Source organism: Aquila chrysaetos, chromosome Z, assembly GCF_900496995.4.
Source record: "Aquila chrysaetos chrysaetos chromosome Z, bAquChr1.4, whole genome shotgun sequence".
NCBI lineage: Eukaryota > Metazoa > Chordata > Aves > Accipitriformes > Accipitridae > Aquila > Aquila chrysaetos.
The window spans coordinates 19600177-19617723 of record NC_044030.1 but is presented as its reverse complement, the minus strand read 5'-3'; positions in this window follow the sequence as shown (position 1 = coordinate 19617723).

Genomic DNA, 17547 nt, shown 5'->3' with positions numbered 1-17547 from the left:
ACAAATGATGCGCAGTGCAATTGCTCACCACCCCCTGACTGGCACCCAGCAAGTCCCTGAGCGGCGATTCCCTGCCCCCACTCCCCAGTTCCTATACTAGATGGGACGTCACATGGTATGGAATACCCCGTTGGGCAGTTTGGGTCAGGTGCCCTGGCTGTGTCCTGTGCCAACTTCTTGTGCCCCTCCAGCTTTCTCTCTGGCTGGGCATGAGAAGCTGAAAAATCCTTGACATTAGCCTAAACACTACTAGCAACAACTGAAAACATCAGTGTGTTATCAACATTCTTCTCATACTGAACTCAAAACATAGCACCGTACCAGCTACTAGGAAGACAGTTAACTCTATCCCAGTTGAAACTAGGACATTCACATAGAGAAAGAAAATGAACTTGTCCATTTAAAAGGTCTAGAGAATAAAATATGTAATACATGACTATATGTATTTTATTCAAAATAGACTTAGGTGTGTAGGTCTTTTTCAGGTCCCCAGGGGTGGGAAATGTAATTTTGTATTCAACTAAAATATTCATAACATCTTTTGTGATATGAATATTTATTGAAAGAATGGTTTTGAATGTTATGAATAAAGTTCTGTGATATAAATAGAAGGTGTATCTATTCTCGTGTGACCTAATTTTCTACTACTTTCATATGTCTAAGGACCACTTAAAGGCATTTAACAAAACTATGTAAAAGTAATTATTCCCATTTTGCAAATTGACATGTTGCAGAATAGGAAGATGAAATAAATAGCCGGCAAGCCCTAGGATAAAGCAAACAAACCCACTGACAGAAAACTTCCAGCAAGGGATTGCCCCTTCTGTGTACACACTCTGGAGAGTTTTGATCTCTCCCAATTTCCATGAAATATTAATATCTCTGTATTGTTTTGAAAAGATCTCAGACATTTAGGCTTCCTCTACCATGCCCTATTCACCATGTGAGTGCTTTTCCAGATGTCAAAATTGAGTAATATAAGGCAATTACATAAAATAGAACTTGTCCAATGATTTCATACCTAGAAAGGTGTAATTCAACTGTATTCATAAATTTACTCAGTGAGCAATATCTTGCTTTGAGAATCTGTTTGCAAAAAGCTTTGCTGCTTGGGTTTTTTTCTTTTCATTGTTCAAGGCACAATTTTAGTGTTGTGCCTAATCTGATTCCTGTTATATATGTAAATGTGTCTTGTTCATATTAAATCATGTTTTAAATTCAATTCTTCTTGTGTCTCAAGTGGCATAGACTAAAATTCAGTTGCTATTAATTTGTCACCTAGTAATTAGGCTAAATTAGGGTATTTGCATAGATTGTTTAGGGTCAACCAGAAGTAACGATGCAGTTCAGCTTGACATTGTGAATATTAGTTAAAATAAAGCCTTTAGAATTTTGGTGTATGAATGTTTTGCAACAGCATTTTCAAAAGGAGCTGGTGGATGTTTAAATTAAAAATGATGTTTTGATATCATGGTAGTTATAACTAAAATAGTTTAAAAATTAACTTTTTTTTGGTAGAGTGAATATATTTTAATTCAGAACTTTTTTTTCAAGACAATCTATATGTCAAAAAGGAGTTTCATGAAGTATTTATTACGGATATTGTAGGAACTCAGCTATGCTGTGCAGCTAATATAATAACTCTCCTCTTCCATAATCTGTGCTACTTAAATGTTTTGAAGCTTGGCTGCTTTCCCTCAAGCTCAGCTAACCTCAGAGACAAATCCAAGAGAAGATAGTTTAGAAGCCTTTAGTGAAGACAGACCTTCAGAGATTGTTATCCTGCAAATTCCTTGGAGATCTTGTTGTTCTTTTTCAATGGACAATAGATTTGATCATATGGCTGTTCTCAGATTCAATATTTGTATATGTGTGAAAGATCTGCACGTTTGCTTGTAGTCTGCAGTCTTCTAAACAGTAGAATACATAAAATACTATGGTGTTACATAAGGCTATGCTCCTCTGGCTGAGAGGGTTATAACCAGGGGAAGGTGATATACCTTCCCTGAGCAATTTGAGCATCTGTTACTCCCAGGAACCTTAACCCTAGAGCAGCTAGAAAAATATCTTTACGGCTTCTATACATACTTGACAAGGAAAAATCAACTGTGATTACATGGAGTTTTCACTCTAAAAGTTCCAATAAGTAATTATTTTGCAGGGAAGTATTTTGATATTAATAAAGGCTTTGTGGGTAATAAATGATTACACTTAATCATTTTCTGCTAATTCATTATAATAATAAAAAGAGTTCTATGCTAAAAATAAGAAAACACTAGCAATTTGAGGGGAATACTGAGAGTATTAAAAGTAGCAATTTTCTACAAGATAGAGTAGCTAAGGATGAACTTGAACAGGTAACTTGAGATCTCACTGCCTGCAGGCCACTGAATGCAATTTAATCACCGGTTTTATTTTGTCTAGCATGTAAATATCACCTCAACATTAATTGTGCTGTAATTACCCTTTACATTTTGCTTTACTTAGTCTTTGCATAGAGCCTTTGGGGATTGCTTTTTACTTATGATCAAAATTTAGCATTCCACTAGCAAATCAGTATAAAAGCAGAATGTTCTTGTTTTACTGGTCTTTATCATTAGATGAAAACTGAAAAATAGCTGGTAGTCACTGCAAACAATACTGAATGTTCATGGTGAAGAAAATCTAATACCTTTGTGGTACCTTTGTGAAGGATGCACAATTCTATGTCCTGTAGGAGCTGTGGTTTGATGAATCATACCTCTACACTGAACTAGGCCATTTTCTCTGGACTGTATTAAGTATGTAGTTTTGTTATGGTTTATCGCAATGTTAGCCTGCCTCGAAAAGCATCTTTGGAAAGGTAGGCTAATTCTTAATGAGGAACAGGTATCTGATCTACAACTCCCCACAAAATGCTATGACAGCTCAAGAAGAAAAGATTTGCATTAACAGAGACAAAATAAAAAAAAAAAAAAGCAAACCTTGAGATTAGCATCTGTCATCATCAGTTGGAATTAAATTGATGCAGAAGAAATATTCCTAGTAATTCTTTGAGAAGACTTAATTTTCCATCTACTTTATAAAACACTGGAGAAGTCAAGTGTTTCAAAATATTTCTAGAGAAAGGGATGGCTTTCTGTCTAAAATAGACAGAATTGAGTCCTCTGTATTTGTACTCAAAGGGGTATATGCCATAGTACAGTGTTTGTTTACTCCATGTATCCTTATTCTAGTATCATCAATAGTTCATGCTAGATAACAACAGTTTCTTAACAGTGTGTATATATGTAAAAGTTCTGAACTACTTATTGTTAATATCTAATGACAGCAATATTAATGGTAGTTTTCAAACTTGCTTACGTAAATTTGTTCTGTTCTGCGCAGGATACAACAAACGAGGTGAAACAGTCAATGTTTAGAAAGGCAAACCAACCTGTTACACATAAACGTATGTTTAAATTTCAGCTTAGTCACAATTTTGTACAGAACTCCCAAATTTCACCATCAGTTTTTCTTGGGATAAAAATGAGAGCTTTAATACATACAGGAGATTTAAAAAATATTTTTATTAGGCTATATTAAAAAAAAACCACATGGACTGCATGTTCAACTTTTGATGCTGAGTGGAATCTTCAGCTGCATCTGGCACCTAAGTTTCTATAAAGTCTGCAGAGAGCTTAAGAATAGCATACAAAATTCCCACTTAAGGAAAGAAATAACTAAGCCAGCCAGTAGGTATGCAGTGTGCTTATATTCAGTAAAGAAGGAATTTTCTAGCTGTAGTCTTATGTCACTGCCTTCCAGTTGACTTCAAGTGTAAGAAGAGAAACATCATTGCAGAGTGCCTTTAAAAATACCATCCTGCTTATTTATGAGTTTGCATGAATCCTACTGTTACTGATTTGTCATTGATTTGTTGTTAGTTAGAATTAATCATATTTAGTTTTAACATTTTAGCAAAATCATATGTATGTTGTATTTTATACATTTAACCACCAACCAGTGTCTGCTGTGAAATCCCCTGTATAGCCCCGTACCAAGACCGGAGAAATTGGCTAAAATCATCTAGTAGGAATATTTAGAACTTAGATAACAAGATAAAGAAATTAAAATCTGATTATAAAAGAGTTTGATTTGACTAAAAAGTAGAAAATTGTGAAGCATAAGTATGGGAGTGTTAAGTTTGAAATGTAGCCTTAGGAACTTAGGAGCTTAGAAAATGTATAATGTGTAACCATAAGTATTGTTCAAAATCATTTAACCACAGAAGTTTTGACAAAGATTGGTAGTCTTGTAGTGTTTGTTTTAGAAACTAAGGAAACCGTTATGGACACCAGTTTGTTGCTTGGAGACACCCGAGAGGTCAAGAAACGGACGAGTGAGGAAGACTATGAAAGACCACCAGAGGACTCCTGAGGACCACCAGAGACCTTCAGTGCGCCTGCGTAAAGGACATTTACATATGCTAATGATTTCCCGGAAGTCTAATGAATATGTATAACTTTTCTTGGAAATCTAATGAATATGCATCAATAAGTCTTAATATAAGGTGTATTGTTTTGGTGACAAGTGTGCGTGGTTCGTGAGAGGACTCGCCCGCGCACCCGGCCGTCAATAAAGAAGTGTCTGCTTATCTACACTAAATTGGTGTTGATAAGTTCTTCATTCCGAGCTTTTCGGTAACACTACCAAACTGTTACTATCCACTTGTGTATCTGCTTAACTGCACACTAGAAGGAGAAATAGAGAAAAACTTTTTTTTTCTGTATTTGTCTATCAGATAGAAATACAAACCCAGATTTCAAGGGACAAGAGTTTACACTTACTGTTAATGATGGAAAGAATAAGGAGATACTGAAGTTTAGCTTAATCTTTAAGTGGCTTTTTGGGCACATCTCTGCTTTTCTTCTATATCTGTAAAGGAGTTTTGTAGAAAATGAACTCCCACTTTGGTTAGATACCTAAGCTTTGGATTGCCCAAATATTTTTTAAACTAGAAATGACAGTAAACCCAGACAGATGAGTGCCCTTACCATTAGTGTATTCATAAATATTTAATTATATCATGCAAAATCAAACAGCTTAAACACATCACAGAAAGACTTCTTGTAGTCATTGATAAGACTCATTCTTGAGAGGCAGGAATTTGTTCAAGCATCTGTGGGCAAGGCAATATTTTTAACCTATCTTCTACAACCCACATAATCCTATTTAGCAGAAAGGCTGTTGAGCCCAGTACTTACTCCCATTGTAGCTTTCTAAAGCTCAAAGCAGCAGGCATTCAGAGAGAGAGCTTAGTACCCTGTAAGCTTGAGACAGCCATGGGAAATACCTATTTTGTGACTCTCAAAGAACCTTGCACAAGAGATAGGCAGCTAATTCTTTGGTGTTGTCTAGTCAAGCAGTTTTGGGGATTCTGATGGCCAAAACTTAGCTGGTGATTTGCGCTTTTGAGGATGTAGACTGGGGTCATGGCATCTAACTGCTCCTTTAGGACTATAAAACCTACAAGCATTCTATTTCACTCTAACGTGTTTTTAAATGTGTAATACTTTTAAACAGTTAGAACTACTATAATACAGACTGTAGATTTCCATTTGAATAATAGAGGTTTGTTCATAAATTTAGTAACGATTCTTCCCATTTCCCCAGCTGAAAAATCAAGACAAGTATGTAATCCCACTCACTGAGTCTCATAAGTGTATCTTGTTTAGTACTAAAATAGTACCTGCATGCCTGAGGAACTGGAATAAACTTTGGTATTGTATGTACAATGGACTGTGAGAGAAAACAAGTACTACATAACTTATCCATAAGTTAACAGAGTTCGGAAATATCAGATGTAGAAAGAGATGTTAAAATCTGCTATTTACTTTTTTTGAAGGTTTTGTGATTGATCTTCCTGAATGTGGAAAAATTAATTGTTTGCAAAATACGTAGCATGTCTGACAACCTTTGAGACCTGAAGAGCTACCAAAGTTGCTAAAAGCATTTTTAGTCTCATGGAAGTACTGACAATTGTCTTGATAGGTTAGTCTTTATTCAAGAATGCTTTACATCTGAACAAAGTGACACTTCTCATGGTGGCACCATACTTCAAATTTTATCGTCTGCCATCAGTCATAAGCAGTCAGTGATCTATTTGATACTGAGAGGTTTGCAATGCCAGAAGTAATTTGAGGGGCCAAGACATAAAATTCCTGTATGTCTGGGTTCACCGTGTAATCACCTTCTGAATCAAAAATCCCATACAAATAATTCTGAAAGGTAACTGTAAAGCACAGATATCAGTTACATACAAAACAGAGTCTGGAAGTTCCCTGTTTAATAATAACACGTTAAGAGCAAAGGAGATAATTGCTATTATTAGAGGATAATGGACGTTAATAGCCTTTTTTTGCAAGAATCAGTTGGAGACTGAAAGTCCTAAATTAGGTCCTATTGATTCCTTGTCTTCATCAGGACTTTGCAGTAGCAGGTAGGATCAGTGGCAATTATGTCTAGGCTCAGTTCCTTCATCAGTTCTTTCCCTGCAGTCTTAATTAATGAAAGAAAGATGAATGGCTGTAAGATTCTCAGTGTTCTTTTAAGCATTTCATTTAGCTGCTTGTGGTGTGAAGAAATTTGATACTTCAGGTTTTATGGGTACATTTCTTAGAGACCACATAACAACTAATCCTGCTGTTACTTAGGTTAACACACTATTAATTTCAATTTTTTTGAGTTTTGCTGAGTGCTCTGGCTGGCAATAGGCAACTGTTTGGTTCTTCTAAATAGCAAAGGTTGTTCTCTGCTTGAATTTTTTTAAGGTATGTTTATGTTCTCATTCTAAAGGTCTTGCTGAAGTTTCTGTCCTGGTCAAGCCTCTGAAGCTAATACAGCTGCTGAGGTCACATGCTTTCCAGGTCTGTTTCTAACATGCCACATTCTGTGCTGTAAGCCAAGTCACCTTTCCTCTAGCTGCTACGTATGGACAGGCTTAAATACTGGATGGACCTTCTGTTGTCAGTCAAATACAGCTTAAATCCAGTCAAAACTGCTTAATATTACATTATTCGTCTGACAATATTTCTACCATTTTCTCACTTCTACAAATCTGAAGTACAGAGTTTGGAAGATAACTACCCAAGCAAAGGGGTACCATACCCAATGATTAAAACTGCCGAAAGGTGCAATAAACTAAATACATTAAAATTACAGTTTTTTTCTCATGTGCCAGTAGAGCTGCAACCTACAATCTACATGCCATATTATGTTAGATTTTATGTCAGTAATGGCTATAGAAGGGCTTTTTTTCTGCATTGTCCTCAAAAGCAGAAACATACCTACTTTTCACGCAACAACTGTTAAATACCCTTCTATAAGTTCAGAATTCCAACACAACACTTGCTAGAAAAATCAGTCAGGAAATTTCTGATCATTTTGCAAATGAAGCTTATGACAAATTAATCAAGTCTTTTTCTTCCATGGAGTTTATCTCCTAGATAATTTTTCCTGTTGGCTTTCTTCCTAAGGAAGGAACTAAAGAAGGAACAGAAGCCAACAGAAGTGCAGAATTTTCAAATGAAAGTAGAACAAGGAAAAAATAATGTATTTTTCTATGAGGGAAGCCTATATTTCTTCTAGCACAAGAGAGAAGATATTTATGATGCTGGTATATATTTACTGTATAGGTGCTACTCACTGCATAGGTATGAAAATCAGTATAGCAACACACTTTGTATGCTCACTCAGATTCTGATTAAGTCAATGAGAATGTGGTCATTAATTTCTGGGATATATATATGTTAAACATGCTTAGTGTTTCACTGAAATTCATATAACTACTCAAGTCTTGTGCTCCATGCCTAGGTATTTAGTCACACACATTGCTAAATTAATTCTTTACTGAAAAAATTTGTTCTTATACATGCTTTTCCCTCCCAAGTGAATATTAGCCTTTCAGTGGTCTCCTAAGTCACATAAAATTAATTAGAGAAAATACAGTAGCTGGCTGGAGTAGTAGTGTTTACTAGCTGTTACAATGAATGTAGAAAATAAATCCTTTGTGCCCAGGTACTCAAAATACTTAGCTTCCACAACTACTGTTTAGTTTGAGAGGAGCTAGAGCACTAAATGCAATTAAGACAATGGTTTTTAGTCTTTGTAGGTCAAAGGAAAACTTAATTTGCAATAACTGATATTTTCAGCAGCTCTAAAATGCCTGTATATAAGGTCCAGTTTTACAAGACAAACCAGTTTTAATCACAATAAAACACAAGTCCTTATTGATTATTTCAATCAACATAGTATTTACTGGGGTTACCAAACAACTAATAAAGGCAGGATTCTATACCTGAAGTGTTGGCAGGTATGTGTTACTAATCTGTGACCTAAATTAAGTGATAAAAATTGGGTAATGATCTTCCTTTGACATTTTTGCATTGTTAAGTTTCCTAGAGGTGAAATTCGTCAATGATGTTTTAAGAAAAAATCTGTGCAAGAAACAAACAACCAGGATAGACTAATGGCTGAGCCACAGTTCTGATAGTGACAGGACTCAGATCTCCTGCTTTTCCATGTTATTGGAAGTTACTTAACAATCAGTAATCATTAGAAATAGTTCATAAAAAAATTGCAATGTATGCTTTATAATGAGTTTGATAAAAGTTATTCTCAAACAAATTAACTCACGTTTAAGGTGACACATTAAGAATGAGATCCAAAGACTTACAATATGGATGTAGATGTCTACATTTCCTCTGCCTGGTATTCTCTGCCCACTGACATTTTAACTTAGTAGGTAACTCCTTTTTGGACATGAAAGTGCTTGTCAATATTCAGCTCTTTTTGTAGTAGAGCTGCTCCCCAGGGTCCTTAAACTTCATGACACAGCATCTGACATGGTCTCAGTTTGATTGGCCAACCTGCAATTAATTTAGTTCATGCCAGCAGAATGAGTGCCTCATAAATACTTACAGATTTCTGTGGATTAAATATTAGCAACTTACAAAAGTAATGGTAGTTACGCCCTTTTATATCATACCACAGTGGATAAGTAAGGAGCAAACCTGTTTCTCTAGCAATGGCTTCTGCTTATTGTAACTGGACAAAATATTTGCAGAACACCTGTGCAACTCAGTGAACTAGCAGTTGAGATGTAATTAGTTGCAATACCAATCTAACTACAGTAGATATCACTGTAAGCATGACCAGGCTGGTTTCCTTTGTTTGTAAGAGCCTTGGAGGCTTCAATACCTGAGTGGATAAGACAGCCCAGGTATTTAACAGTGTTGTCAGGAGGCAAATTACGTATCATGTGGACTTAACATATGACAAGGCATAACAGGCATTGACATGAACTCTATGCTAAAGAACTTTTCAGTCATGGTCTAGTCTAGAAAGATATATTTCACCTTCCAGGTTGACCTTCCAGGTTTTACCCTTTCATATCAAGTACAGAGCGTTACAAGTGAGACATTGTTTTCAATTTAATGTAAAATTTGTAGGTACAAAATTGAGAAATGGACATGCTGAAAAAACTTGTGTACTACATCGTTCTTACAGTGTTACCATTTTAAATACGTATATGTCCTCAGAAAGACACTTATGAAGCCTTAATTATCATCAGTTCTGTCTGTTTACAAAAACAGAGAGTTTCCTATATTTGTGAATCACACCACATTTCATCATGTTCCACAATAACAAAAATGGAACTAATAAGCATTTTAAAAGGTACCTGGAATTAATTTTCTTAACTTAAAATCAAATCAAAGTGACCCAGAATTGATTTTCAAAAAGCCTGCATTTTGTTACTGGCATGGTAAAATGCATCAAAAAATCAACTTGATTTGAAGCTGCGATAAAGTTCCCTGCAGTGCTTCTACATTTATATTCATGAAGATGCCATTAGGAGCTAGAATTTATTCAAAGTGCCAGAAGTCTTTTAAGAATGTCTCATGTTAAACATGCAATAATTAAGAAGCTCTCAGCTTTCCCACAAAGCTTCTTCATTTTCATTACTTCAGGAAAGGATTTACAGGCCTTCTACAGAGATACAAAACACAATCAAATAATGAAAATAGCTCAATTTAGCTGAAAACAATATTCATGGTGAATTAAATTGAGATTTCATAGAGCAGTTCAAACACAGGTTACTTGAATTTAAGATTGTTATAGACATCTCAGTTAGAGATCTGTCATTTGATAGCATTATTGTAAAGTATTGTTTCCGTCTGGAAATACTGTGAGGAGCTAAAGCAGCAGGTCAGATGAATGTTAAGGGCAAGGTGGGAAACTGAGATCAGTAATGATGCTATTAGTTCTTGATAATGTCTCATTCTGCTTTTTCCTCATTAGAGGAGGTATATTCCTACCATCTCTGGGTACAGCTACAGGCTTCTTTTACTTTCCCATTTTCCTAGTTTCTGTTGCTCCCTCAATTATTACTCTGTAGTAGGTTTACTCTTTAAACTTCATAGTGCAGCATAGTCCACATAAATCTCTGTGGAACAGCCTGAAAAAAGTAATTAGTTTAACATCTACATTTTAACATCTACAAAGTCATTAGTTTAACTGCCAGCAAACTGGCATAAATGATGACTCGAAGTGGAATCTGTTACAAAATTGTCTAGCCTAAAGGAGTAGCCATTTCATACCCAAGCTTTCAATTTAGAATTTTCTAGAAAAAGAAGGGCATCCTGGAAGAATCAGCAACTTGCTCAAGCTGACCCTGCTTGAACACAAGGGCTGGACCAGAAGATCTTGGGAGGTCCCTGCCAACTTCAGCCATTCTGTGACTCTGTAATACAGGATTCTCATGGTAAAGTGGTGGCTCAGCTTATTAATTCAGTTGCTAGGTCACAAAAAATTTCAGTGTACTTTCAGACACATTAGTAAGCATTTTCTAGTCAGTAAGGTTATAACAAAAATGCCAGGCTAATCCCCAAACATGCAGCACAAAGAATTTTAAGTAATATATATGAAATATATATATTTTTTTACTAGCTCCTCATAGCAAAAATGGAAATAAATATTCTGCTGTGGAATGAAGCATTTTGGGCTTTTTTGTTTGGATGGTTTGGTTTGTTTTCATTGCACTGGAAGGAAGGAAAAAAAAATTTTTTTCTTATTCCCTCCACAGGACTCCTTCATATCTTATTGAATAAATGGAATGTGTTAAATTACTCTAAAATATTTTTAGACCCACAAACATCTCATTTCTAACTGTTTTTTCCCAGCTCTGACACTTTTATGATGTGCACTCATGGATTCTCAACAGACAGCTTAACCACTGGGATTTTAATATATTTACTAAATATGACATTTCAGGTGTAATAATTTAAAATTACTTTTTTTTTTTCCTGTTTTTGGGTGGTGGTGAGATTTTGAGTATAACCCAGATCTGTGCTCTGTAGAGAGACTGAACCAAAATCATGTATAAAATCAAGAGATGCAACACACCTGGGCATAATAAGACCTTCCTGTGATCAATTTCTTCTGTTGTTTACCACTGTTTACCACTGGAGTTAATGCAAAGATGCCAGACTCACTGCAGTGGTACCTGAAGATTTTCTAATGTGAAGGTCTTAACTGTGGAGAAATCATCAGATTTATTTCTGTAACAGAAACTGCTGCTTCCAAGACACTGCTGTTGAGGCAAAACTGAATATACCGTCTTTTCCCCAGATTTTACTTTTTTTTCCATGACCTTGTACTCTTAAAATCTCCATGATTATTATTTTGTAGAACCCTAGTTTAAATCATTCCAGTATTTACAACTCCTGTAAGGAAATACATAGATATTTTAGTAAAGTATAATCTTTTGCTTTAGATTCATAACTTTATTTGATGCATGAACTCTTCTTAATATGGAACTTGCATTAGTTTTTAAACTGTTACTGCTAGATTTCCCAGCAGAGTGTTTGAATCAAATCAGAATTCTTACAAAAAAAGCTTAAACAAACTTGTGAAATGTCTGTTCTCCACAGGGACCGTTATGTCCAATTTAAATATCTAGACCCTGTATATTGTACTCATCATTATGCATACTATAAGTTACAACATTTGCATAAAAACCAATTATATATCTGCTTATTAATCTTTAGCATTCACCAAAGGGAAAAACATAAGTCTTAATTCATCAGACTTTTTAAAATGCTTTCCTAGATGAAGTCCTTACTTGTTCAGGACAGGCAGAAAAAAAATGTGAACCTCAAGCACACTTTTCTGGTGCTTATAGAAGTCTTTTTGTAGGCTATGCACTGATTCAGAATAAGTAGGTTTATGGCAGAGTATGAAAAAATTCTTAGCCAATGAAAGAGACAAGACTAATAAGAAAGTAACTGTATAGGAGATGATGGCTGGCCCACAAAAGACTGTTTCATACATGTTTTTTTCTAGTGAGGATAAAGCAACAATTAGAGAACTTTCCTGGAAGTGCTTACACACTCTTAAAGTAAATAAAGGCCTGGATCTCATTCATCATGTTGCCAGCAACTGCTGTAACTGCAAGACATTTATCACATTTATCTCTCTCTTTCTTTCCATCTTTGTCTGTGTATATCCTTCTCTCACAGGCACACCTGGGAGACAATACATATCGGCATGTATCTCACTTGCAGGAATGCTTGGTTCCCTGTTCTTCTTCCCTTCCTTACTTATTGAACACAGATTTCCAAACCATAATCACAAAATACTAGTAGAACAAAATCAATGGAAAGGCTACAAACAGATTTTTTTAGAAGCATAAATTGCAACACTCTTCACCTGCAATTCAGATGCAGAAAATCAGTTTAGGCTCCTGCACCCACTGCCACTCTGATGAGCTTGTCTTCTCAAATACTGATAGTCAACAAAGTTCAAACTAGTGTGTCAGGCCACTCATTTTTAGAAAAGCATCTGCTTTATGCAAAAAGTATTAGAATAGTAAGTATTTAAAAAATACTCAGCAAAACCCTCATTGGTTGTAGAGGACAGAGTTCTTGAAGTATGAAAACGATCAAAAGTGTATATGTCTGGCTATAAACATTGGGTCTTCCCATTTTAAGCCAGATTCCAATATGCCCTTAAAAAAGAACATTATAACATAAAAGTACCATAAAGTCCTCTGATACATTGAACACCCCCTCACTATTGCATAGTTGTCTGGCATATTCTCAGCCTTGAATACACGCATATACAGTGTATTATATTACTTTTAAATGTACAACAGTAGCTCTTTAAGACAAGTTTTCAAGAGAATTCAGCAGTAGTAGATATTATGAAAAAAAAATCTGAAGATATCTTTGATTAATTGGTCTCATAAACAGTGAGCCAGAAAGCTTGTTGATGTTGGAGTTTAGCCATCTGAAGTTGTCTGTGAGAAATACATTTTAAAGCAAGTGTCATATCCAGGGGAACTTAAAGGACTGTTGCTAATAAAAACAAACCAAACCCTTCTCCCTTCAAAACAACAAACTAACCCATGGTTATCCTTTTTTTCAGTACGTCTCCAAAATTAATGGTACCTCCTACACTTAATGAGAATACTTTGATAATTTAAAAATAAAAAAAGAAAGAAAAGAAGAAGACAACAACAGAAAGAAAATTTCTCAGCATGCCTTTTCTCAGCCTTTAACTAGTTCATGGACTGTTAAATTATATCAGTTACTTCACATCTGAAAAGACCAGTCTTTTAATTATATCCATAGTATTCTTTGGGAGAAAACTCATCTTCATATATATTGAAAACAGTAACAATTATTTCAGCGCACATAACTTTTCTGCCAACAGCAAGATCCATTCATACACTTCTAATCTTTTGCTTTATTCTAAGTTCCACTCAACTTTTCAAAGCTGGCCTTATTCAAGGATCCTGATTAGGATTTCTGAATCCTCTAACACATATAGTGAATGCAGTATTCCCATGCAAGTGCAAGACTACTTGGGATACCTGGAGAAATCATATTCAAAATCTCAATAAACTCTGGAAGCAGATACTTTATTAACTCAGCACTATTATTATATTGAGGAAAAAACCAAACAAATTATTGCATTAAATTTACAAATCAATACTTGGAATCTCTCATAACTTTGAAGCAGTTGTTGAAAACCTTTAACCAGAATATCTGTTTCATGCAAATTTTTACTGGAGTGAGTTAATAACCATTATCCCTACCATAATTCCAGGCTGTTTTAAGAGAACTTCCATTTATAATCCACCTAAAGAAAATTTCCTGCTCTGTAGAAACATTATCCTTTCAAGGTTTTGAGGTTTTAAGACAAAACAAGAATCACTGAAACAGTCAACTGGTCCTTGGGAAAGGTTCCACAGACTTGGAGAAAATGAAAACACCCAGAAGGAAAGCAAGAAAATAATGCTGTGCCATGGCTGAAGAAAGAAATAAAGAAAAGGAATTATTTTTCTGCCTGGAGAGAATTATAAACTGAGATAAAGAGACATGACAGTAGAGGGTGATCTCCACATGTAAGGGAGTTGTGATATACATGCAAGTGGGAAAGAATGTGAATGAGCGAAAATAGAAAACCAGGAAGAATGCATAAGATAAGTATTATTTTTTCTAGCAGTAAGAATGGTATGACAGTGTTCTCTTAATGTCTTGACCAGACTTTTAAACTCCCAGTGAAAAGCCTGCTTTTTAAAACAGATTTAACAGTGTATTCTGTTTTCAGACCTCAAACCATCCTGTGCTTACTTATACTTCATTTTTTCTCCATGTAAGAGAAATGGTACATAGTCTTAGATGTCAGAATTCAAGAAGAGGTTGAGAGAACAGATGCTTAGTGCTGATTTTAATCATTCTAATTAGCAGCTGTCAGGTTTGGAACCTTTTTGAGGATTTTTCCTTTGCAGACATTACTATGTCACCGAAGCAAAGCTCTCATCATCCAATTCTGTCACATTTGTGTCTCCCGTACCCTTGAGATGAGGAAGTGTGTTTTGAGCTTGAAGTTTTGTATGGACATAAACTAAGATTTATACAGTTTGGTTATATGAGTCACACTGAGTATATAAATTTCTTGTTATGTGAGTGTGAAGTTGTACACAAAATGTATTAAAATGTAGTGAGATGGGGCCAATGGTGTTAGGTTGCTGTGCCAGAAATAACAGTACAAGATCATTTATCTTGGTTGGGTGTTACAACAAACCCCAAGTATTTAGGGGGCTTGTGAATATTTGGAATGAAAAAAAAAAAAATCATCTACCTTCATTTGAAAAAGCAAGACTGAAATGGACAGGAGAAAAACATAAATAAAGAGTATTGAAAAAACAGTTGTCCTTTTAACATACAGAATACAATTTGCATGGATAATTTTTGGTAAGAAACTATATGTTTAATTAATAAATAAGAATGCAGTGGTTTTCTATGTATTTCATTGGCAATTTCATTCATTAACAGTCAGAAGATCTAGGCTTTTTATATGTAACCCTCCCTTCTGCACAAAAAAATCTAGGCCACAAATACCAATACTTGGACATGTGAACATGGTAATGTAAGCAATCAGATGTGCAAACATTTGTATAATGCCTTTCAATATGTTGTCAACTTTGTAAGCTATACAAATAGCATTAATTGAAACAAGTGAATCAACGGATTTTTTTCATCTCACTCATAGGTGTATATAATATCAATAATGACAGAACTAAAAAGAGGAAACGAAATACAGAAGTTGTTCAGAGACTTCTTGCCTTTGATGATTAATATTTTGGTTAGGTGATAGTATTTTTTCAAGTTTGTCAGCCCCCTAAGAGGGTATTTGATGTAATACTCCATAACAGTACAAAGAAAGCTTCCCCTTCTGACATTTCACTGTGCCATTGAAGGTCTTTCATGAAGTGCTAAAGATTTCATGATCTGTTGATGAAGGTTTTTGAAGAGTTAACATAATACCTGTAGCTGAAATAAAGTGTTGTCAAACTGCACTGTCAGAAAGTGCTGCTGCTCACAGATTTGTCAAATGAAGAGCGCCTCAAGCATGTTTCTGTGTGCCTTTTTACAATGATAAATTGCTCTTTACTGCCTAATCGATCTTTTTTTATAGACTTGAGAAAATTAACACTATTTACTTTTTGTTCTTTGCTTTCCAGATTCAACAAAACATGTTGAGGTGTAGATTATCATGCAGAATATACATAAATCTAACTGATATCACAGCATAAGTGGGTATTTGAGCATTGGGTTTGGTAAATACTGGATACCAATAAGTCACAGGTCTTTCATAACTCAGAATTGCAGCATTTACCTCCATGCACCAGAATGGTTAGCTGTCATCACTCAAGGACACAGCACATGAACACTACTGCTGCTGAAACAGAAACACTGTGCTGACTCCTGAATGTGCGTTTTCTTACCACCCTAAGCTACCTGGTCATTACAATGCAAGGCATTTCCATCTGGCATTCTACCTCTCTTCCCCCCCCCCCCCCCCCTTTTTTTTTTCTCTGCAAAGATACAAAGCTAAAAAGGAAAAAAAACCCATGCTCTTGATCCTTTTAATTGTGCAATGGCTCTGGCCTGAACATTTCAATAGGGAAGAAAAAAAAGACAGTTTGAAAAAAACAGTATAGATCATAGCCAACTAAGTCATACATAGAGCAGCCGTGTTGAGCTTGTCTTGGGACACTACAGAATTATTTTGGGCTGGTGAGAGAAATAATAACCTTTCACAATGGTGCTGATTAAATCCAGAATAAAATAAGAGGTAGAATGCTTTTACAGAGTAAAGTCATTCTGAGAATGATAATTAAAAAAAAAATTTGTAATATCAAGAACTGGGACAGGATCATACATTCCTTGATTTGTAACACTGTAATGAACAAGATGACTTAAAGAACAGGCTGTTTAAAGAGTTAAAACAATTCAAAAAGAAGCACTGGAAGTTCAGGAAGAGGAACTCTGATACTTTTAATGGTCACAATAAGTGTGATCCTAACAGTGAAGGAACAGCCAAAAAGTCAGTCATTGGAAAGAATGAAAGGACTCAGCCTTCTAAGAAAATCCAATGAAGGAGAAAAAGGCTTAGATCAAGGTGGGAGAACACCTCTTTCTTTAATATCTAGCTCATCTCAATGACATTTCATATGTTCTGACAGCTGTTTTTGAAACATGTTTATGGGACACTAGTTTATTTATCAGTTGCCTAGAAACAAAGATACCAAGAACATAAGAACTATAGCAATGATTTTTCTCTTTGATTACCTTGTTAGTTTCACAAACTCCAAATGTTGCCCTTTCAAGACAGGCTTTCCCTGACACACTGAAAGGCAGAGAAGGTTCCTGATGTTTTCTGACACTGTGTTTAATAGCAATAGCACAACTTTTTCCTACTGCTCAAAATAATTCATAAAACAAAAGAGTCATTAAAAAGAGAAGGCATTGTGGCTGGGGATGATACAAATTACTATTATAAAGACATATTTTATATCAGATAATAAAGTTAATAATGAAACCTTTTGGATTTCAGAGCAGAAATACCTTTTCATACCCTAGCAGACTTACCACAGTGGGTCCCTGATCCTCATAAACATAAGATGTTACTTTATTTATGATAAGCAACAAAAAGAACTTATTAATTCTTGATCCC